The sequence below is a fragment of the Erpetoichthys calabaricus genome, chromosome 6, assembly GCF_900747795.2.
Source record: "Erpetoichthys calabaricus chromosome 6, fErpCal1.3, whole genome shotgun sequence".
Taxonomy (NCBI): domain Eukaryota; kingdom Metazoa; phylum Chordata; class Cladistia; order Polypteriformes; family Polypteridae; genus Erpetoichthys; species Erpetoichthys calabaricus.
In genome coordinates this window covers 89,803,635-89,823,718 of record NC_041399.2, presented here as the reverse complement: position 1 = coordinate 89,823,718, position 20,084 = coordinate 89,803,635, and positions in this window count along the sequence as shown.

Sequence of the window (20,084 nt, the reverse complement as noted above, 5' to 3'; positions counted from 1 at the left end):
AAGAGACCGTCGGCTTTAAGTTTCCACCACCTGCTGAGCGATCGACTTTAATTTCTCACTGCTGGTTATTTCTCTTGGTCAGCTGCCAGCTTTACTTCAGATGATTCTGTGCATTGTGAGAAGAAAATAAATTGTGTGTTCTGGACTTCTGTGTGTCATGTATCTGTCTGTGATCCGAGCATCTTCCACAATATTATGGTATTGAAGACACCAATTTAGTGAGTGTTTCAGGTGTAAGCTTGTCCCGTTGTTCTTGCAAGCAAGTTTTAAGGTGTGCAACAGTATGGGATCTTCAATGTTACATTGTACATTTCAAAATATGCCACACTTTCTCAGATAGAGAGTGCAGGCAGGCCAGACAAGCACCAGCCCCCTTTTCCTATACAGCCATGCCTTTGTAATGTGCAGAATGTGGTTTTGCAGTATCATGTTGAAATATGTATGGGTGTCCATGGAACAGATGACGTCTTGAAATCAGCATATTTTGTTGCAGTATTTGTATCTGTATATCAATGGTGCTGTCACAGAAGTGCAACTTACCCTTGCCAAGAGCACTGGCACAACCAAATACCATCACAGACTCTGGCTACTGGACTTCTTCTTTGTTACAGAGGACATTACATTCATTTCAAAAATGACCTGAAATATTGATGCTATCCAGGGGATCAGAAATGACAGGCATTCAGCTTAGGCTTGTGGTCTTGCTCTTTATGCACTGAAATTTCTATAGATGTCTTAAATTTTAAAATTATATTACGCACTGTAGAGGTTGAAATACTCAAATCTTTTCCGATCTGTCTTTGAGAAACATTATTTTTAAACTTCAGAATAATTTTCAGAATGAATGAATGATTGAACATCTGTGGGAAATTTGGCAATCCCTGCCCATCTTTGCTGCTAAAGGACCAGGCCTTTCTTGGATGCAGCTTTTATACCAAAGCATGATTACAATCCCCTGTTGAATATCATATGTTTCTATTTGTATCATTATTTTCTTTTTTTACTCATTATTGGCCAAAAATTGCTCCATCTTAACTTTTCTGGAATGTATTGCAGGCCCTCAATGCCAAGAGTGGATATAATATTTACAAATTGACCGTACTAAACATTAAATATCTTGTCTTTATACTCTTTGAAGTGAATTACAAATCAAAGTGAAATTTGAAATCATTGCTTTCTGTTTATATTTGCATTTTCTATACCTTTCCCAGTTTTTCTGAGTTATGGTTGTAGAATACCAGAAAACATTTTGGCAAGAACAGGCCATTCATCCCAACAAAGTTCACTAATCTTCTCAATTATGGTAAAGAACTTAGTAGACAGAAAAAGGTTTGGGTCACCACCCTGTATGTTTGTAACAAGTATTTGGCAAAAAAAAAAGGTCTTTACAGACTAGAGTCCAAAATAGAACTGTGAAACAAAATGAAAATGGTGGTGATATAGGTGAGCTGGAGGAAATGACATCAGAATGGCTGGAACAGAGAGAGAGATCAGAATAGCCAGAACTAGAAATGACTTCTCTAGACCCAGGTGGGATTTCCTTCAGCTGGTCTACAGAGGAAAGAGAGAAAGTCAAAGTATTTCACAGTGTAACAACATGAAGTGCAAATAAAAAATTAAAATGAAATTAAAATTAGAATTAAAATTAAAAATTAAAATTAACATTTAAAATTTAACACAAACAAGACAAGACATTATGCAAAGACAAGACAAAGAAGTAGCAACATCTACTTATATATATATATATCCCCTGGTCTAGCATATACAGTAAAAACACCCATTTGAGCCCTTTAGTTGTCTCCTATGCGAATGTGTGTGACACACCACCTAATACCTTCAAAACAAAAGTGAAGTTTTGAAGATCCCTCTCTGCCACACTAATTGGTAATTACTATAATTACTATATAAAGTAAAACATGTTAATATTTGTGTGATATTTACCTTTAACAAGTTTTCATCTATGTCCCCTCATTCTAATTTTAGCAGCCGCTTTGCTAATTCCTTTCATAATTTTAAAAACATCAATCATATCACCTCTTAATCTCCATGTACTTAAACTGAAAAGGTTCAATTCTTTCAATCTCTCCTTATAACTCATACCTTGTAGAACTGAACTCAGCCAAATTACTCTTCCTATAACTTTGTCTAGTGCTGCTGTATCTTTTTTGTAGCCTGGAGACCAAAACCATTTGCAGTACTCTTGATCAGGCCTCACCAGTGGAAGATGGGTAGACTATTAACAGCGAAAAGTATTCTCTCTTTCTTGAAAACAAAATAAAACCTGTTATTCACAGTAAATTGAGAGAACTACTGTTAAGTACACTGCATGTGCATCATGACAATGCTTGACCACATTCTGCTGCAATCAAAACTGTTCAGAAATTTGACTTTGAGCTTCTTCCTCATCTATCCTATTCTTCATGCCTGGCACAAAGTGTTAATTACCTTTTTGGTCCTCTGCTTGTAAATGGTGAAGAAACTCAAACAAGCTGCCATTACTTTTTTGATCTGATTTTTTTTTTCAAAAGTGACATTTTATGTCCTTTCCAAATGTGCAGATAAAACTTGACAGGCATATATTTCATCAGAGTGTGGGAAGCTATCAAAAGAAATTCTGTGCTTATATATTTTTAGATCCTCACTTTCCTAGTTGGGAGGCAGGGTGTTGCATTTGGTCACAGTTTCAAAATGCTGGGTAAAGATCTCATCCTAGTCATTTTGTGTGTAGAATCAATCTTGCCATTTTTGCATGGGATTTTATCTGTGTGATGCTGGTTTCCTCCCACATCCCAGACATGCTCAGGATGGATACGGTGACTAAATTGGCCTGGAGTGGTTGTGTGTACCTTTGCCCAGCATTGGGTTGGTGCTTCATCCAGTGCTGGGTCCTGCTGTGGACTATACTACAAGCTCAGTACTACCTTGATAGATTTCAGCTTTTCAAACCCTGAAATGGATTATGCATGTCTGATAATGGAAGGTAATATGCAATTCCATTATAAGACAAACTTATTCACACATCCTAATCATGCCAGTTATGAGCTCTGTTCATCTAATCTCCTGAATGAAAACCAAGGAATACTGAGAAAATGTGTGTAAACTCTACACAGAAGATTTCAGTCCACTCTCCTGGAACGCTGAGGCAATCATGCTAACCCTTCCACTACTGTCCTGCCACTAATAATAGTTATTAAATCATTTCGATCACAGAGGCTGAGATATATTTTGCCAATTGTAGCACCACTATTCTGTTAAGAGAAGAAAAGTGTATTGCCTGTAAAAGTTGCATTGAAAAGGCCATGAAAAAGTTACCCTATGTAGTCGTACTACTGTCCATACGGATAAAATGAATGTGTTTATAAAGATGTCATACCTATTATTAACACTAGAATTACCAGAGCCTATGAAAAAACTCATAGATTCGTCCCACCTTAAATCGCTTCGCACCTCTCCATCAGCATCTTTTGTCCTGTAAATGTGTCGATAAGCATTAAGCAGCCTATTCTATCACATCCCCCCACCGCCGCACATTTTTCTCAGCTCAAGTCTGTTTACCTGAGTGTTAGTTGCTTAGCGTTGTATAGAGTGAGAAGTCAAGCAAAATGACACCTTTTATAAATACTATATGGTTATTTGGAACATATGCATTTCATGTGTGTTCCGTGTCTTCAGCAATCTATATAAACACATCGTTAAAACAGAAACGTTTTTCATGTTTTAGTAATAATTGACAAAATGTGGACATGACGTGTTTAATGTGTGAAGCCTGAAGTCCAAATATTTATTAAACACTTCTCACAAAAGGTACAAATATAACAGAACAAGTGCACTTCTATTCAAGAATATAGCTGCAGAAAAAGAACCTGCGTTAGGGTGCAACATTCACACCCCTATGATACGATTGCTTCAGTGGCGCAACAGTGTCAACTGTTGATTGGTAATCCGAGCTTCACGGGTTCAATCCCAGATGAGTCTGTTTTGAGAAGTGAGCTGCTCTTATTCTTACTATTTTTGAATAAATACATACATTTGATTTGAGTCTGTAACAGCCGCTGTAAATTTATGATACTTGTAAAGGTTATCTTTTTTTTTTAATTCAGTTATAACAGAGGTGAACTCCGATGATGACGACGGTTCTACATCGGAGAAAGAATGCACGTCGCACTTTTGCCATCGCTGTACTTTATATATGTACACGGGAAGCTCTGCAGTCTACTTGTGACTTTACGCTGTAGGAAGTAAGTAAATACTTCAGGATAAATAGGTAAATAACATTTGATCTGGCTCTTATATACAAAGAACAGGGACGGAAGCTTCCTCCTACAGCTATAGACTCTTCAGAGCAACTCTCCATGATAGTGTTTAGACCTGGACGGTGCTTGTACCCTAAAAAGAAGTCTGACTGCATTCTCATACCATTGCTTGCGAACTGAAGTGTCAGCGTGCACTTTTCGTGGCATTATACATGTATTTTTTGAGCATGCCCGTTTCGATCAAACACAGGAATCTCTGCAGTCTACTTGTGACTTTACTCTGTAGGAAGTAAGTAAATAAATCAAAGTAAACAACATTTGATCTGGCTTTTATCTAAGTAACAAATAAATGTTAATGTTTTAGGCACAAGCACCGTCCAGATCTAAACACTAGCATGGAGAGTTGCTCGCGCACTGAAGAATCTATAGCTGCAGGAGGAAGCTGCCGTCACTGTACTTTGTATATAAGAGCCAGATTGAATGTTATTTACCTGTTTATCCTGAAGTATTTACTTACTTCCTACAGCGTAAAGTCACAAGAAGGCTGCAGAGCTTCCCATGTACATATACAAAGTACAGCGACGGCAAAAGTGTGACGTACATTCTTTCTCTGATGTAGAACCGTCGTCATCATTGGAGTTCACCTCTGTTATAGCGCGTCTTTATGTGAAAACAGCAGTGTCAGATGGGGTGGGGGGTGGGATTGTGAACGTGACTGAGAGAATAAAACTGAATAAAAAAAAAGCTAATCTTTATAAGTATCATAAATTTACACCGGCTGTTACAGACTCAAATCTAATGTATGTTTTTACTCAAAAATAGTAAGAATAAGAGCAGCTCACTTCTCAAAACGGACTCGTCTGGGATTGCACCCGTGAAGCTTGGATTACCAATCAACAGGTTGCGCCACCGAAGCGATCGTATCATAGGGGTGTGAATGTTGCACCCTAACGCGGGTTCTTTTTCTGCAGTTATATTCTTGAATAGAAGCGCACTTGTTCTGTTACATTTGTACCTTTTGTAAAAAGTGTTTATTTGATATTTGGACTTCATGCTTCACACATTAAACAGTCATGTCTACATTTTGTCAATTATTACTAAAACATGAAAAACGTTTCTGTTTTAACAATGTGTTTATATAGATTGTTGTAGACATGGAACACACATGAAATGCTTGTGTTTCAAATAACCATATAGAATTTATAAAAGGTGTCATTTTGCTTGATTTCTCACTCTATACAACTCTGAGCAACTGACACGCAGGTAAACAGACTTGAGCTGAGAAAAATGTGCGGCGGTGGGGGGATGTGATAGTAGGCTGCTTGCTGCTTATCGACACATTTACAGGACAAAAGATGCTGATGGAGAGGTGCGAAGCGATTTAAGGTGGGACAGATCTACAAGTTTTTTTGTAGGCTCTGGTAATTCTAGTGTTAACTATAAAACCTGTTTTTTAACACTTTCTTTTAAAGAAAGCTTATAATTATCATTATTCTGTGGCAACATGGTAGCATAACAGTTAATCCTTTGCTAATGGTCACTATATTTTCATGATTTGAACAGTCACTGTGGAAGAATAATTTTAGGGTAACATAGCACTCATCTTTAAGAAATAGCATAAAGGGTTAATAAATGTTGGAAAATAAAGATAAAGGTCAAGTGAACAACAAATATAAGAATTGGTTTAGGAAAAATACTGAGATGGTCAAGTAAATAAAGAATGTACCAGAATAAAGTTTGATAGAATATACAAAATGTACTGAGGGATGACTAAGAGGTGACTAAGAAATCAGCAGATCTCCTATAAACTAGAATGGACAGTTGTTATATGCACATAAATTTCAAGGGTGGTGTCTCATCTCAAAAGGTATAAGAAGAACCAGAATATAATATAATAGACTTTTATTTTATATAAATCATTTGGGTTTACAGTAATCCCTCCTCCATCGCGGGGGTTGTGTTCCAGAGCCACCTGCGAAATAAGAAAATCCGCGAAGTAGAAACCATATGTTTATATGGTTATTTTTATATTGTCATGCTTGGGTCACAGATTTGCGCAGAAACACAGGAGGTTGTAGAGAGACAGGAACGTTATTCAAACACTGCAAACAAACATTTGTCTCTTTTTCAAAAGTTTAAACTGTGCTCCATGACAAGACAGAGATGACAGTTCCGTCTCACAATTAAAAGAATGCAAACATATCTTCCTCTTCAAAGGAGTGCGCGTCAGGAGCAGATCATGTCAGAGAGATAGAGAAAAGCAAACAAATTAATAGGGCTGTTTGGCTTTTAAGTATGCGAAGCACCGCAGCACAAAGCTGTTGAAGGCGGCAGCTCACACCCCCTCCGTCAGGAGCAGAGAGAGAGAGAGAGAGTAAAGAGACAGAGAAAAACAAACAAGCAAGAATCAATACGTGCCCTTCGAGCTTTTAAGTATGCGAAGCACCGTGCAGCATGTCGCTTCAGGAAGCAGCTGCACAGAAGGTAGCAACGTGAAGATAATCTTTCAGCATTTTTAGACGAACGTCCGTATCGTCTAGGTGTGCGAACAGCCCCCCTGCTCAATCCCCCTAGGTCAGTGTCAGAGAAAGTCAGCGCAAGAGAGAGAGAGAGAAAAGTAAGTTGGGTAGCTTCTCAGCCATCTGCCAATAGCGTCCCTTGTATGAAATCAACTGGGCAAACCAACTGAGGAAGCATGTACCAGAAATTAAAAGACCCATTGTCCGCAGAAATCCGCCAACCAGCAAAAAATCTGCGATATATATTTAAATATGCTTACATATAAAATCCGCAATGGATTGAAGCCGCGAAAGGCGAAGCGCGATATAGCGAGGGATTACTGTAAACCAATGAAGCAAACAGAGTAAAATGTATGTATTGATTGACACTGTATGTAAATTCAATAGCATATAAAATTAACCTCTAGTCTTTGTTTCTCTGACCATTCTGACCATTGTCTAACAGACTGCTTTTGAAGAATGCTCCCTCCAAGGCATTTTGCTGAGGAATAATTAAAAGATACAATGAACAACATTTCTCCTTCCTGATTACTGAATTGTCCTGTTAGAGGATGTTTCTTTTTTTAATAAGATGTTAAATTTTGACCACATCACCCAGTATTTATCTTCTTCTCACATCTTCTCAAAAATGTCTAAGTAGTGTTTGTTAAGTAGCTTGGTGTGAGTTAGTTTGTATAAAAGTGTACCCTGTGAAGGAAAGGCACTCCTCCCATAGAGGTGGTTCCTAGCTTTTGTGCTGTGCTGTAAGATTATGAGTCCCTATAACCTTGTATTAAGTGAAGTAAGTTCATAACATAAATAGAATTTTCTGAAATTGTGCCATTAAGTTAAGTTGACATTATGTTATGTAATTTTATGTTTGGAAATTACTGAAAACTATCACATCCCCAAACAAAAAAAAGTGTTTCATTACATACTATAAGAGATTTTTCATAACAATCTATATTGGGGATGTTTGGCTTTGTGTATAGGTTTAACAAATATAAATGTGTATAACTGACTCAGCTCCAGATATTAGGCATAAGAGAGCAGTACTTCACATGGACAGTCTCAGGGGAGGAAGTTAATTGCAAGAAATATAGAAATTGTGCTGTCTGAGGGTTATAGGAAAAAATCTCAGTAATCCCTTCTCATATCTGTTAGCAGCTATTCATCATTAGCCTCACAATTAAAATTGCACCTGAGCCACCTTCATTATTAGATGTAGAAGGAAATTAAACCCTATGACTCACATCTGTCAATCTTCACATTAAAAAGCAATGATGTGGAAGATGTGCTTTACAGCTATGGCATGTAGGTGTTCATTTTTTTCATGCACATAAAAATATTTAATTTCCTAAAATACTAAAGAATAATAACAAGTTTTTGTGTTAAGGAATATACTGTATACACTTTTTTTTAGTCTTTTGCTTTTGTAAAGCTTTAAAAATATCTATTTATATCAGATATATTTTAAGCATTTTTTAATTACCTCACGGCTCAAAGGATTTGGGTTAAATTTCTGACCTGACTATTGTCTTTATGGAGTTTGCATGTTTTCTTTAAAAGCTTTGGTTTATTCCACATTAACTGTCACAGTATATGTAAGTAGGTGATTAATTGATCCCTGAGATGGACTGACACCCAGTTCATGGTTTGCTACTTTAGCAGGTATTATGGAAAAACGTTTCTGTCTTCAAAGAAGATAGTCATGAAGCCCAAATGAGAATGCAGAACATTTCTGTATTTGCACAAATGCATAAATGTCTCAGGCCATGGAGTGAGTAATCAATTAAACAATTCATCAGTTTTTATCCATCCATCCATTTTCCAACCCGCTGAATCCGAACACCGGGTCACGGGGATCTGCTGGAGCCAATCCCAGCCAACACAGGGCACAAGGCAGAAACCAGTCCCGGGCAGGGTGCCAACCCACAGCAGGACACACACAAACACACCCACCCACACACCAAGCATACACTAGGGCCAATTTAGAATCGCCAATCCACCTAACCAGCATATCTTTGGACTGTGGGAGGAAACCGGAGCGCCTGGAGGAAACCCACGCAGACACGGGGAGAACATGCAAACTCCATGCAGGGAGGACACGGGAAGCGAACCCAGGTCCCCAGGTCTCCCATCTGCGAGGCAGCAGCGCTACCCACTGCGCCACCGTGCTGCCCCCATATAAAATATATTGTCCAAAACACATGCTTTTGTTTTCTTTGCTGCCTTTTCCTACACAGAATGCAAAAATCACCAATAAACAACCCACTGCTCAGTCCTTTCTTTTCCTTTTCTCTCTTTTCCTTTGCCACCTCCACTCCTCTCCCACAAGCTCTGTATTCCACCACTGACTCTGGCTCCCTGAATGGAGTGAAGCGACCCCTTTTATAATGCACACAGATGTGCTCCAATTGCTCGCTGATGACCTTCCTGCAGCACCTCCTGGTGTGGCGGAAGTGCTGCATGGGCACCTGGAAGCACTCCGAGTGTACCTGGTTCCTGTTCTGGCAGCACTTCCTGATGTGGTGGAAGTGTTGCAGTCCATGGCTCTGGAACCATCCGGGCACCCCCTGGCGGTGGCCACAGGTCCCCACAGGGTTGAGATTCCCAGCACCATTGTTCTCATGCATTCCCGGAGGGCTGCCATCTTGCGTCCCAGGGTGGGAATTGCCCCTCTCCCGGTCCCCTGCATCTCCAGGTGTCCCAGTGGAAAAAGGTCACCAGCTGTCTATTACACTGCCCCTCCCCCAGCTGAAGCCCATATGATGAAGGAGCCCATCCAGCGAGGGCTGGTTTTCTCTGTGAGAGGGTGCTGGCATACTGCAGTCCATGGTCTCCTCCTACTAAAGAAAAAGAGGAAAAAGGTGCCGACGCCACCTCCAGGCATTCTCCACAATCCCATACGGACAGCATTTCCACATGTGACCAACAACATGGCACTTGTAACACCAGTGTACTTTTTGTGTCTGCACCCTCAAGACGTGGAAGCAAGTGGGATATTTCCATTCCACCTGGTCCCCAGCCAGGTTTGGGGCTTCTCTCTGCCCCTGCCAAGAGCGGCCCTTTACAGCATGTGAGCAGTCCGGCTCATGCTTCTTCTTGTTGGGAGACACTCCCTTCTTTCTCCTGGGTCTCTCTTTATTTTGGGGTACAACTTCAGCTTGGATCCCCTCATGGGAAAAAGAGGGACCCCATGCTGATTGTACTCCTCCCGACTGAGTTGAGACCGCTGCCCGCTTTTAGGGGTAGAGCAGTTTGGGTGCCGACACACATAAGCCAGCCCCTTCCCCTCACCTCAGATGTTTCTGCCACTGCGACGTGATCGGTCTCCATTCCCCAGTCTACTGTAGGACACCCTGCTACTTGAGTTCATTCAGATACATCCCGGCTCCTTTCGCTAGAGTTTCCGTTATTATTTACGGTACTGGCACAATGCTTCAAATGTCCCCGGAAACAAGGCACAGGACTATTGTCATTTGGAAGACAAATGTGCCATGTGCCTGTGTGGATTAAGACTCTTTACTGTGTTCAGATTGCAGGCAAGGTATTAAAACAAGGGCAAAACAGATAACCATCGAAGATTTGGTTACATTCAAGTGGCCATACCAGAGCAGGACTGACACATCAGACTGGTCTATTTGAAAGACTTTCAGATCTTACACCCTTGCAGAAACAGCTGGCAAACACAGTGACAGGACTATGGGGAAACATAAAACTTTGCTGCTGACTTTGTAGCAAGGTGACATTTCAGAGGTTATCTGCTTACACTTCTTAAACATCTGACACAACAATAGGGAAATGTCACATAGTATAACCCACTGAATCTGTAAAAGGAAATAAATAAGGTTAATAAATGCAAGAAAACTTTTTGTATTATGTAGGTCTAGGTTTTCCATCATTGATAGATCTTAAAGTGAGCAGGAGGACAGTGTGAGAACGGTAAGGTGTATGAAAGGGAGTCACAGTTTGGTTTCTTGTGAGTCAGTCAAGAATTTGGCTGCCAGTTACAAGTTATTTTGTTTGAAGTGGAACTTCTTTTTATAAGGAGTTTATTTGAAAAAGCAGCTGCAGAGGCTTCTTGTCATAAGGAGTCTGAGAGAGTCCTGTCATGAAGAAGTTTGCTGAGAGCCTTTAGGGAATCTTGACATGAGAGTGACAACAGTCCAAAGCTGTAGGAGGCAGCAGAAGCTGATGACAGTCCAGGGATTTTTAAAGAGAGAGTCTGATGAGTGTTGATAAAGTGATGCAGGAATCCACAAAAGCTGACAAGAATTGGTTTGTAGTTTTAGCAGAAGGAAATCACATGAGTTGACAAAGCGCGTGTTTATGCCAGCAAGACTGCAATGACAGGGACACCTTGTGCCTTCAAAGAGTGAAACCTGCCAAAAGGGTAGACAGGCAAAAATGTACAACCTGTAAGTTCTGCATAAGTAGCAAATACCTAGTACATATAAAGCAGGTCACCACTGCAGTGCAAGCAGTAATTTTTTTTTAATTTTGATATTTCAACAAGCTAATTAAAAGGGCAGACACAGTTATGAGACACACTCTCGACCCCATAGAGGTAGTAGCAGAGGAGAGAATTAAAACAAACATAATTGTTTTGCCATTATGAATGATGCTGCAGAAAAAGTGGTTTCAGAAGATATGATGAAATGAGATGAGACATCAGTTCTAGATGTAAAGTTATCTCCTTAATTACTTGCACTTGCCCTTATGAGGAATAAAATAGCGAGAGCCAAGTGTTATCTATATGCTATACATTTCTGATATGAATAAATGTATTCAGAAATTGATTCAATATATCAAATGTGACTCCATATATTAAAAAAGCATCATATTTGCCTACTTGGCATTAAATACTATAAAGTATAAAATGCATATATGTATACATATACTTACTGTATTTAAGCTAGGAATATATACTGTATTTATATATTTCTAAATAAATACTGCAATTTGTTATCAGTAGTTTTCCATATATAAGCACTGTAGACACTATACAGCTTTTTCCCTCAGATAACCAAGTTAACAAGCCATAAACTACCTTTTTATCTTTTAAAATGCAGTTTTATTTCAAGTGCTAGACTGATTAACACTACATAGTTTAAACCTTGGTCACATAGCACATCCTTGATCCATGAAAATAAATTAAAGGTTCTCTCTCCCATAGCTGTCAAGTCTGACTAATGCCTCAGTGAGAAATTTCAATGACATTTACTGAAATTCAAAAGATATGAAAGTGCTTTGCATGTGCGTTCACCTTTCAATTACAAATCCGGCAAAGGAAGAAAAAAAAAAAGAGTAAAGCCATCAAACGGACTGCAAAGAATGTTTCCAAAGATTGCATTCAGCATTAATTTTTCATTTTACCAGTCTTTAAATTTAAAAGTATTTTCATGCCAAAATTAATGGGTCAAACGCACTCGTTGCTATAAATACATTTCAAAGTTGTGCATTGGCAGGTGACCTCAATGGGTGTCTTTTGTAATGCTACAGTATTTTGATTTTCCTGTGTTATTTTATTTTTGTATAGTGAATATTGTATTCTTTATAAATAGGGGCTCTAAGTGAAAAAGTCTGTTATTAAAGGCTTTATTTGTAGCATACTTGGATCCCGAAGGAGACATGTAGGGCCAAGACCCAGGACCCAAAGGTCAGGGGGTTCTCATGAAAAATAAACCAAATTAGATGTTTGAAGTCACTCAGTAAGGGCTCTAGAGAGTGAACTGACTAATAACTTTGACTAATAACTGATTATTAACTTTTGATGTTGATGATATTGTTATTGAATTTTCATGGAAATAAGAAATTGAACTATATATAGGGTGGATGAGGTAGGATATTAAACAAAGATAATATTGATGACAATAATGTTATTGTTTGCAGCTTTATATAATTCGTCCGGTACACCTCACTGCTAACTACAGAGTGCATACTGTGAGTGTCGGCAAAATCAAGTGGCACATCATTTGATCAGCTTTAGCAAGGATAGTCTCAGTTCGAACAAACTAGTGACTATGATTTCTTGATTGTACCAGGATAAGGAAGACAGCCAAAGTATGACTGTGTTATTTCTCAATTCGTGTTACAGTGGAGCATGTTGCCATGGGTTATCCTGTACAGTGGAACCTCAGTTTGCGAGCATAATTCGTTCCGGAAACCTGCTCGCAGTCCAAAGCACTCGTATATCAAAGTGAATTTCCCCATAAGAAATAATGGAATCTCAGATGATTCGTTCCACAACCCAAAACTATTCATATAAAAATGATTAATACAAAATGTAAAGTAAAAATACATAAAACAAATTAACTTGCACTTTACCTTTGAAAAGAATCATGGCTGGTGTTTATTAAGTCAAAATTTATTAAAAATTTTAGCTCGTCTTGCAAAACACTTGTAAACCAAGTTACTCGCAAACCGAGGTTCCACTGTATTTGTATTATACTTCTGACTGACTGATGTATTATGTTTATCCTCAGTTGCCAGCTCTTGCTAATCTTAACACAAATTATCGTTCAGTAAGTTATGTAGTGTGAGCTATCCACTCAGCTAGTATAATAATTTTATTGATTGTTATTGATTTCCTATAAATACAAATAAAACATTAGCTTTTAGTAAAAAAAAAAACCAAAACATTAATTTGGCATATCTGCAGGTTGGTTCTTGCTGGTGGCAAGGATTCAGGAGGGGGTTAATAGAATTGGGATTCTTCCCTGATCTGTAATATCTGTAATATTGCAAATAAAATAATTCAGCTGTCCTTACAATTAATAATTATATTTGCATGCTTAGCATAAAATTAGTGTAACTAAGTACATATAAGAATAAAAGAACACAGTACTTTAAGCTAGTCATTGATTAAAAGAGAAAACCTGCTTCTAATACTCGACTTGAAAATAATTAAATGCAGAATTCTTTCAAGTAAACCACCAATGTTAAACTTGAAGACATCAGTGGAAATTAAAAGATGGCATGTCCCATAGTTTTTCCTCACTTAAAGGGTCATGGGTATTTGGCGCAATCTACTAAGTCATATGGTTGAAGCAGAAATGATACCTTTTAAAACACTGTACAAGATATATTTGCATTCTGTATCTTGTATTTATCTCAAGTATGTCCTGATCAATAAAATGAATGTCATTTGTCATGTAACTACAGTATATACTGTATGGTGAGTCATAAAAAACAGGGTCAAATCAAATTCCTTGTATGCCAGCATCTTTGGCCAATAAATGTGATTCTGATTCTGATATTAGGACAGCTTGGCTAATAGCTAACTACATGGTGGCACATGAAAAAGTAGTGTTCAATCTTACTATCGCTGCCATTAAGAGTTAAGAATAACAATTTTTTTAACATTTGAAATTACTTTTGTTGTTTAATTATGATTATAGAATGTTATTAAAAAATGTTGCAGACCATTTTAAAGGCTGTGCTGAAAATGGTCTTCTTGCAAAGTTCAATATTTATGAAAACAGACCTCAGCCCATCTGATGTCAACTACTTAGAACAATCTAGACGAGAACAAGCCATTCGGCCCAAAAATGCGTGAGGTTCTTATTCACTTAATTCTTCAAAAATATTATTAAGTCTAGTTTTGAAATTCCCTTAAAGATCTGCTGTCTATCACTCTACTTGGTAGCTTATTCCATGTGTTTATGATTTTCTGTGAAAAGAAAAACATCCTAATGTTTGTGCAAAATTTACCTTTAACAAGTTTCAAACTGTGTCCATGTATTCTTGATGAACACATTTTAAAATAACAGTTTCGATCCACTGTACGAACTCCATTCATAATTTTATACACTTCAATCATGTCACCTTTTAATCTTCTTTTGCTTAAACTGGAAAGGTTCTGCTCTTTTAATCTTTCGTTATAATTCATCCCATGTAGCCCTTTTTCAGCTTAGTCACTCTTCTCTAGACTTTTTCCAGCACTGAAATGCAAACCTACCAGTGTTATTTTCTATACGATATGTAATGTCGGAGTCAGCCTTGGGGTACTGATGGAGTGGATTCTTGCTTTCAGCACTTATTCCACTTTTTTATCATTTGCAGGATTGTGCCTTTTGCAGGAATATTGTTCCAAGAATCATTCAACTGAAGTAGCCCGTACAGACATACAGTAAATACACCGTTCCAATGGATATGGCATATCTTCAGCAAGCACAGAAACACTGTAACAGAATTAACAAAAGAAAATGTTAGACTTTACCTTTGGCTATTGCTAAAACTAGGACACCTTTCTGTAACCTATATATGTTTTTACTTTTTCTTAAGACATAGTGCAAATATGTTTGAAGCACTAAGCAGTCTCCCCATGTCTGTCAAAATCCTTATGCTTTTATAGCAAGGCAGTTGTCTTGTCAGCTGAAAATATAAGCATGCCTTTAGAACCTCTGATAGAACCAAAGATAATCTTTTTGCATTCAATAATATCGATATTAATTATGTGTATAGTATCTTAAAATAATTCAATATGGTCACACAAATATAACATTACCTACAAAGTAACAAAACTACACACTATATCAAAAACTATATGTATAGATTAAATGCAGTAAATTAACAAAAAAGCTCCTAATCACAACATTATCCCAACACACATTATTGAAAAAACTGTTTTGTCACATTTCAGTTGATTGAACTCACTCAGAGCAGCAGGGGCCCCTACAGCTTCAAATCCTTCATTTTAAGCCTGCAGTTTATTCTCCATCATGTGAAGATGCCAGCTCTCAAATGCACAAGTTGTTTAGAAGTAGTCTGATTGGAAGTGGTTAAGTGCTCAATTGCGTGCATTTTTGTGAGAGCCTTCAATATCTGGGCCTGTCATTAAGCTACACCCCACTCAGAATAAAGAGGCTGAGGACAAAAAGGATGAATGCATTTTTATGCGGTAAATTGTGTGTTCATTAAGAAATAAAGGATAAGAAAATATTTAAGAGGAAGATGAAGTATTCTTATTTGTAAGTGGAATGAAAGATAAATATGTGCATCTATCATCCTCTATAATAAAAAGGAAGACACATTGTTGATTATTTGAAATTCAGCTTGGTTTGCTTAAAAATATTTAATGTTATAAAATACCTAGAATTTACATGATTTACTATCTGTGTTAAAGTATATTATAGATAGATAGATAGATAGATAGATAGATAGATAGATAGATAGATAGATAGATAGATAGATAGATAGATAGATAGATAGATAGATACTTTATTAATCCCAAGGGGAAATTCAAAAATTAATTAATTAATACATTAATTAATGTAGTTAATCAAAGCAAAGTCTTCAGCCTAAGCTGTGCAAGACCACTAGTTTACCTTGTTAAATGCCTGGTGAAATGACTTTTAAATGGCAGTCCAGTAACAGAGGTCAGGGAGTTTCTTCTTTCAGGGAAACCACAACAAAGGCAACATTTTTAAATGAAAGGTTCCAACAACAGACATGTTTTCAAAAGTCAAATGGCCTCAGTTTTGAAAGTTAAGTCACCCTTCTGTCATTAGTTGACATGGGACGACTCTCATTTTTTCGACTCTGCTAAAAATAGATTGTCTCATGTTTTCTTCATTAATGTGTCCATGATTTATCCATTCTTTGTTGATCAAATTTATCGGACATTCTTATGCTTCTAGTTATGAGACTGTGAGTTAAAAACCATATATATCTATGACAAAATGGAATGCAAATTGATGGGCAATTAAAATCAATTGAATTTCCACAAGTACGATGAAATATTCTGTGCCACGTAAAATGTCATGTTTTCAAGGATTAGCTCGCAAATTCAAATTATGTTTTGTACAGAGGACACTGGAAAAATATTTTTGAGTTATGTGGAATTTTAATTAAACCACTTTTTACTATATTTAATGGTAGATACACTTTTAAGAATAAATGTATCAGAGTGTTTTTTCAGAGCGATACAATAGAGGAACCATCCATATGAAGGTTCCAGAAAGAACCTTCATTAAAAAGCAGGCTCTCTACAATAAATAACCATGAATAGATGGTATAAGATATGTGAAAAAATAATGACTAATGTTTTTAAAAGTTCACCCACTACATATAATAACACAGGCTAAGTTCAGGTTTTAAAGATTTCAACTTTTTTCTATTTATTAGGAAGTTTTTCAAAGAGCAAAGAACCAGCTTTATATGCAAAGAACCCTTCCCAGAATGAAATGGTGTTTGGTAAAGCAATAGTTCAATGAGGAACCACACAACTCAGTAAAGAAATATAAAAATGCTATTAAAGAACCATCATTTTTGTACTTTATTACATTTTACTCATCTATACTTATCTACAGCTGCTAAAACTTATTTATTTTCAGGTAAAACTGATGAATACAATATATTACTATTTAGGTGATTTCCACTTGCACCTTTCCAACACATCCTTTAGAGTCTTTAAATCAGTTTCATTCTTCAGCACTCTCAGGCACCCTCCTTATCTAATATATTCACTTATTTCATCTTTTTTGTAAATATAATCCTACTAGCCATCTTAAGGTATATATTAATAGAAATGTATGTTGATGGTGTTGAATGCAATTGAGAAAAAAATTAAACTTAATCTTTTACATATCTACTATACCTGCATTCCTAGGCTGACATCTTTTTATGTTTAAAGCTCCTGCTGCAGTCAGATTGATTTTTAGTAGCTGAGTCCTACTAATCATAATTATCATTTTGTTGTTTTTTTCTGTAATTCTATGTTTGACATTTTAATGTTATTGAATAAATAAGAAATATGGATACGAAAATACAGGGATCCACTTTTACTGTACTAATGAATAAATTGGCCTTATGTTAATCTTAATTTGCTTCCTTACTTTCCACTTATATTTAGCAAAAGACTACTGAAAAGTATGTATATTACACACACATACACACACACACACACACATATATATATAACAAAGGTGCTATATAGGCGCCCAACCTGGCACAGATGGACACAGAGGCACGTATAAACTAAAGACATGTTTTATTTTTCTTCACCTGTGGGCGCACATCTTCCCCGTGACCCACAGGCAATACACAGTCCATAAAGGACTATCCCAACACAACACAACAATCCTTTCTTTTACCACCACTCCTCCGCAAGCGTAGTCCTCCTCCTCCTGACCCTGGCTCCTCGAGTGGTTTTGGCTGGCCCTTTTTACAGCCCACCTGGAAGTGTTCCAGGTGCTTGACCACCTGGTCCTAATTGCACTTCCGGGTGGGGCCGAAGAGTCATCCATCCAGGCTGTTGAAACCAGACAGCCCCCCCTAGCGGCCACCCCAGGCCCCAACCAGGCTGTGGAGGACTCCATCTCCCATGGAGCCCTGCGGGAGGTTGGGGAATCACCGTTGGCCAGGGAGGCTGCCACCAAGTGACCCGGGGGAGGTACTGAGCTGTCCATGGCTGCTCCCCCGGAACATAAGCAGCAGGGGCGTCCCTGCCGGGCATAGGACCCGGCTGTCTGCCACAATATATATATATGTTGCATGGTGGTCAGGGTTCCATTGTAGTTTTGTTTGTGAATCTGTGTGCACACTTTGAACATTTCTTCTATGAAATGCACTGTGTAAAATAAAGTGAGTTTAAACCAGAAACCTAAACAAGTAATTTCAAATCAGTTACCAGTGCAATAGCTCTAATTGGTCAGTTTTGGAAACATAAAGATTGCTTTAATGTAAAACAAAATCATATGTATGTGACTCAGCTAGAAATCACTGGGGTTTTGTATTTGTCTACAATTATATTTCTTCATTATTTTTCAGAAGACTAACCTGCCCTGTCAGAAAACCCTACTGCCTCGTTTAACCGAACATTTCTTGGATTAGAAACAAACCCAGGAAATTCAGGTATGCTATTATATTTATTTTGCCATTTTCTTTAATCCAAACATTTGTATTACTCTGGACAATTTAGTTTTGACAGACAGAATGAGAAAGTCAAGAACATCGGAAAGTCAATGATGCAGAAAAAATATTCCAACTTTTGATGGACAGATATTATAAGGTTAAACTGAGCTACTCTGGAAAGGTCATGGATTTTGAACTACATTAACCTTGTAGGTGATTGACTAGGAAAATTAGTTTTACCTCTGAGGTGGCAGCTAACTATCAACACTTTTTGAAGCAATTGAATGCCCCTTTGTGTTTTAAATATGCATCTTGTTATCTCAAAGGGAAGCTGAAGCTTGTAGTCATAATGAAAATCTCATATTTTGATTAATTTTTTTCTTCATGACGAATTGTTTTGAAATATATAAAATGATTATCCAACTTATTTTTCACAATTTATTTTACTATTAAAAGTCAGCAGTTCTTATAGAAATGTCCAATTTCGATATACCTTTAGAAAGTCAAAAAATGTTTTTCTTAAATTATATTCACTCACTGAGCAAATTATTAGGAACACTATACTAATACTGGGTATGACCACCTTTTGCTCTCAAAGCAGCCTCATTTCTTTGTGGTATGGATTCTGCAAGATCCTTGGTATTCTGGTCTGTGTTGACATGATTGCATTACGCACTTTCTGCAGATTTGTCAGCTGTTCATTCATGCTGCAGATCTCCCATTCTATCACATCTCAAAGATGTTCTATTAGATGCAGATCCGGTGACCAGGAAGGCCTCTGAAGAACACAGAGATCGTGTGCTATTGCTGCACGATTAGCTGATTAGATAATTGGATGGATAACCAGGTGTCAAGGTGTTCCTAATAATTTTCCCACTAATTTTATATAATAATGCCAGAAAAGTACCATTTTGTAGAGGCCCAAGCTGGTTCTTAATGGCTTAATAATAAATTGTTTACATATAGGCATGTGGGGTAACTTAAACTGTTAAAAGGTTCAATTCTTTTTTCAACTCACTGAGTGATCCTGAACAGTTTACTTACCACACTATATGATTCCCCCAATGCAAACAATTGTAGCATACCCTGTTCTTATAAAATTGAGTGAAAATACAATAATAATGTATTTGTTTTACTTTGTTACATTGGGTAAGTAAAGATGAACATTTAGTTGAAGTGTTGATCAAGACAATATGAAAACAAAACAAGGAATATGAAAAAGATTTGAGTCCCAGTGAGAAAAAAAAACCTTATATTATGGACATGGTTTTGGTTCAGGTGTGTGAGTGCACTCTCAACAATGATTCTAGCACATGTCTGTTTAGATGCTTTCAAAAAGAAAATGAGGTCCTATCATAAGGGCAGATATGTGAGAGTACAGGAAGGTGTAGTCCACTCAGTTACTGATTTTAATCTGGGTCAGAGACTTCCTGACTGGGGAGGAAACAGAATGGCATGTTACCCTAATAGACCT